The following is a 5,471-nucleotide window of genomic DNA, read 5'->3' as shown; positions in this document are numbered from 1 at the left end:
ATAATGGTTAATATGTGTTCCCCACACTAATGTATTACCAAATATATATATATATATTAGGGCTGTTGGAAAAAATCTATTCGAATACGAATCGAATCGAATACGTTGTGCTATTCAGAATCGATTCTCATTTTTAAAAAATCGATTTAATTTTTTTTTTTTTTTTTTTTTTTTAATCAATCCAACAAAACAATACACAGCAATACCATGACAATGCAATCCAATTCCAAAACCAAACCTGACCCAGCAACACTCAGAACTCCAGTAAAGACACAAACACAACACAGAACAAGCCAAAAGTAGTGAAACAAAAATGAATATTATCAACAACAGTATCAATATAAGTTATAATTTCATCATAGCAGTGATTAAAAATCCCTCATTGACATTATCATTAGACATTTATAAAAATAAAATAAAAGAAAAATAGTGTCACAGTGGCTTACACTTGCATCACATCTCATAAGCTTGACAACACACTGTGTCCAATGTTTTCACAAAGATAAAATAAGTCATATATTTGGTCCGTTTAATAGTTAAAACAAATTTATATTATTGCAATCAGTTGATAAAATATTGTCCTTTACAATTATAAAAGTTTTAAAAAAAAAATCTACTACTCTGCTAGCATGTCAGCAGACTGGGGTAGATCCTGCTGAAATCCTATCTATTGAATGAATACAAAATCGTTTTGAATCGGAAAAATATCGACACCCCAGCCCCAGGAATCGCAATCGAATCAAAGCGTTAGGTTCCCAAAGATTCACACTCTGAACAAGAACCGCTCCAAGACAAATATTGGGATGAGTCCTTCGATATGATCTTTAATGCAGTTTTTGGCTTACTTCGCTTTAGATTGAGCGTCTAAATATGTGAAAAACCTCCCAGAATGATTCAATGCACTATTATAAAATCTAATAAATATATTCATCAATTAATATCTTCTAGACATTGACAATTGGATGGCTTGTTCCAAAAAAGGCCTGATCTTTTTTGCAGTTTTGTGTTACATTAAATTGAGGGTCTTAATACCTGAAACACCTCCCAGTATTATGCAGTGCACCGCTAAAGCAGTGGTTCTCAACCTTTTTTCCAGTGATGCACCCCCTGTGAAGATTTTTTAAATTCAAGTACCCCCTAATCAGAGCAAAGCATTTTTGGTTGAAAAAGGGAAATAAAGAAGTCAGACAGCACTTTGGCATCAGTTTCTGATTTATTAAATTAAAATATTGCTATTTGTAGTGGTTTTTCTTGAAGTTTTTGGAAAAATATATATAAAAATAACTAAAAACTTGTTGAAAAATAAACAAGTGAATTAATTATAAATAAAGATTTCCACACATAGAAGTAATCATCAACTTAATGTGCCCTCTTTGGGGATTGTAATAGAGATCCATCTGGACCTCTGGATTATGAACATTTCTTCACAAAAAAAGAACTCTTTAACATCAATATTTATGGAACATGTCCACAAAAAATCCAGCTGTCAACACTGAACATTGCATTGATGCATTTCTTTTCACAGTTTATGAACTTGCATTCATATTTTGTTGAAGTATTATTCAATAAACATATTCATGAAGGATTTTTGAATTGTTGCTATTTTTAGAATATTTAAAAAACATCTTACGTACCCCTTGGCATACCTTCAAGTACCCCCAGGGGTACGTGTACCCCCATTTGAGAACCACTGCGCTAAACCACACTACTGAATAAATTATTTAAATATTATAACTCTAACATTGTCAACTGGAAGAATGTGTCTAAAAAGGGCAGATTTTTGTATTGTATCTCGGTGACACATTATTGTCCAATCGGATGGGGTCAACGTGTAGAAACCACCTGGTAGAATGTCGCAATGCATGACTAAAATCACAACAATACATATTTTAAAAGGATCCCTTTGTGGCCGTGTCAGTGGTTTAAAAAAAAAAAAGACCCATTTGTGATGCAGTTTTTGTGCTGGCTTTTTAGTTGTTGACATATCTCATAACCCAGGAACAGTAATGTTATTTATTTGTGAGTCCTCAGGCTTGTGCTGCAATGAGGCACCCCCTTCTTCCCCCCATGTCCACTCAGACTTAGAGAGCAAAAGGGAGAAGAAACTTGCGGTTGGATTGTTCGTGGCCCCTTTTGCGGGGGGCCTCCCTAAGGCATGAAATTGACGCAGCATCCCTAAATCCGTGGTGTGTTTGTAAGAAAAACTGGTAAACGAGCCGCTCTTTAGGTTACTTGGCCTCATTAATTGGCAGGAAACCACTTCTTACCGTGGAGTTGTGGTCAAACACTCCATATATGGGAGGTGGGGTAGGGAGGGGGGGGACGCAACAATTTATACGAATCAATAGCTTGGAAATAATTCATGGCTGATCACATGGTGCTTTAGCTTCTTATTTGCAGAAGAAATCCCTGTTTTGTTTGCCTCCCAGAGGGTGACATGAAAGACTCGTACAGAGTTGGAGGAGGAGGGTGGGGGGGGAGACACCGGGGGCCTGGGGAGCGGGCTAAATAATAATAGGCGGACATTGATCATTTTTTTTCTTTGAGGAGCGTGGCCCGCGCCCAGACAGCTGAACCACATGTATGCATTATTTAGACGCGCTTGAGTGCGTTTTGTCGCATCAGGTTGCCGTGACCCCGCCTCCTTGGGGGAGACGGCCGCCCCGTCACAGGAACCCCAATTTGGAATAATAGAAATTAATTAATTTTTCCTTGCAGACGTGTTAAGGGTGTCTTCAGAGAGCGAGGAGGCCCGTTTGCAATGGGGGGGGGGTGGTTGCTTTCTGTGTGCGTCGGCCGTTGGGGAGCGGGCGTTCCTTTTGGCGTTTTTAATGGAGTGATGCTAGACGGTCTCAATCACGCCATTTGCTGGCTCCTCCGCTGAGAACGTTAAGAACAGAGCTTTCCTCCGTGTTGTGTTCTTCACACAGCACCATTAGAAGGGACCACGGGTGTCAACGTGTGCGAAATTAGGAGAAAAAGCAGACTGTTACGTGTCATTTGTTGCTCGTTTTACGCCTTCTCATGCCCAGTTAGCTGCGGGTTTATTCCTATTATGAAGTGTGTTAGATATCAATAAGAACTGGCGAGGAATTACGACATTAATTCATTAATTTTCTATTATCTTCCTGATAAGCAGCATCCTCTGCATTGGACATTGTTTCCCGAAACGTGTAACCCGAACAAAAGAAATAGACGAAAAGCAAACAAGGTTATGAAATATGTTATCATTAAGAACTGGCGGGAAACTATGGCATTAATTCATCAATTTTCTATAACCCACCTCCAAAGCACTGTTCTCCGCAGTGAACATTTTTTTCCAGAAGTGTTTAACTCAGACAAAAGAAATAGACTAAAATCGAACAAGGTTATGAAATGTGTTGTCATTAACAACTGGTGAGGAATAACAGAATGTATTAATGAATTGTATATTATCTTCCTGATAAGCAGCATCCTCTGCATTGGACATTGTTTCCCGAAACGTGTAACTCGAACAAAAGAAATAGACGAAAAGCAAACAAGGTTATGAAATATGTTATCATTAGGAACTGGCGGGGAACTATGGCATTAATTCATCAATTTTCTATAACCCTCCTCCAAATCACTGTTCTCCGCAGTGGACATTTTTTTCCAGAAATGTTTAACGCAGACAAAAGAAATAGACCAAAATCAAACAAGGTTTTGAAATGTGTTGTCATTAACAACTGGTGAGGAATTACGGAATGTATTAAAGAATTGTATATTATCCTCCTGAAAAGCAGCATCCTTCCTCTGCATTGGTTATATGTTTCCCAAATTATGTAACTCTGACATAAGAAATAGACCAAAAACGAACAGTTTTGGTCTAAGAACTGGCGAGGAATTACGACATTACTTCATTAATTTTCTATTATCCTCCTGAAAAGCAGCATCGTCTGCATTGGATTTTTTTTTCCTGAATTGTGTAACTCTGACAAAAGAAATGGACTAAAAACAAATCAGGTTTTAAATTGTGTTATCATTAAGAACTGGTGATAATCTACAGCATTGATTTGTTAATTTTCTATTATCTTCCTGAGAAGCAGCATTCTCTAAAATGGATGTTTGTTTCCAGAAATGTTTAAGTCTGACGAAAGAAATAAAACAAAAACAGGCGAGGTTATAAAATATGATATTAAAAACTAGCAAGGAATTTTGACATGAATTCTCACATTTTGTATTACCCTCCCAAGAAGCAGCATCCTCTGCAGTGGACATTTTTCCCCCGAAACATGTAACTCTAACAGAAGAAATAGACCCATAACTAAAAAAGTTATAAAATGTGTTATCAAGAACTGGCGAGGAATTACGGCATAAGTTCATTGCTTTTCTATTATCTTCCTGAGATGCAGTGGACATTTTTTCACCAAATTGTTTAACTCAGACAGAAGAAATGTTTCTTTTTTTCTCTCCCAAACAAGTAACCCACACAAATTATACAAACCTTGTTTCCATATGAGTTGGGAAATTGTGTTAGATGTAAATATAAACGCAATACAATGATTTGCAAATCATTTTCAACCCATATTCAGTTGAATATGCTACAAAGACAAGATATTTGATGTTCGAACTGATAAAAAATGTTTTATTTTTTTGCAAACAATAGTTAACTTAGAATTTCATGGCTGCAACATGTGACAAAGTAGTTGGGAAAGGGCATGTTCAGCACTATGTTACATCACCTTTTCTTTTAACAACACTCAATAAACGTTTGGGAACTGAGGAAACTAATTGTTGAAGCTTTCAAAGTAGAATTCTTTCCCATTCTTGTTTTATGTAGAGCTTCAGTCGTTTAACAGTCCGGGGTCGCCGCTGTCGTATTTTATGCTTCATAATGCGCCACACATTTTCGATGGGAGACAGGTCTGGACTGCAGACGGGCCAGGAAAGTACCCGCACTATTTTTTTTACGAAGCCAAGCTGTTGTAACACATGCTGAATGTGGCTTGGCATTGTCTTGCTGAAATAAGCAGGGGCGTCCATGAAAAATACGGCGCTTAGATGGCAGCATATGTTGTTCCAAAAGCTGTATGTACCTTTCAGCATTAATGGTACCTTCACAGATGTGTAAGTTACTCATGCATTGGCGCATTAATGCACCCCCATACCATCACAGATGCTGGCTTTTGAACTTTGCGTCGATAACAGTCTGGATGGTTCGCTTGCCCTTTGGTCCGGATGACACAATGTTGAATATTTCCAAAAACAATTTCAAATGTGGACTCGTCAGATCACAGAACACTTTTCCACTTTGCATCAGTCCATCTTAGATGATCTCGGGCCCAGAGAAGCCAGCGGTGTTTTTGGATGTTGTTGGTAAATGGCTTTCGCTTTGCATAGTAGAGCTTTAACTTGCACTTACAGATGTAGCGACAAACTGTATTTAGTGACAGTGGTTTTCTGAAGTGTTCCTGAGCCCACGTGGTGATATCCTTTAGAGATTGATGTCGGTT

This window comes from Nerophis ophidion, linkage group LG19 (assembly GCF_033978795.1).
Source record: "Nerophis ophidion isolate RoL-2023_Sa linkage group LG19, RoL_Noph_v1.0, whole genome shotgun sequence".
Classification (NCBI taxonomy): domain Eukaryota; kingdom Metazoa; phylum Chordata; class Actinopteri; order Syngnathiformes; family Syngnathidae; genus Nerophis; species Nerophis ophidion.
Note: the sequence above shows the minus strand (reverse complement) of the source record.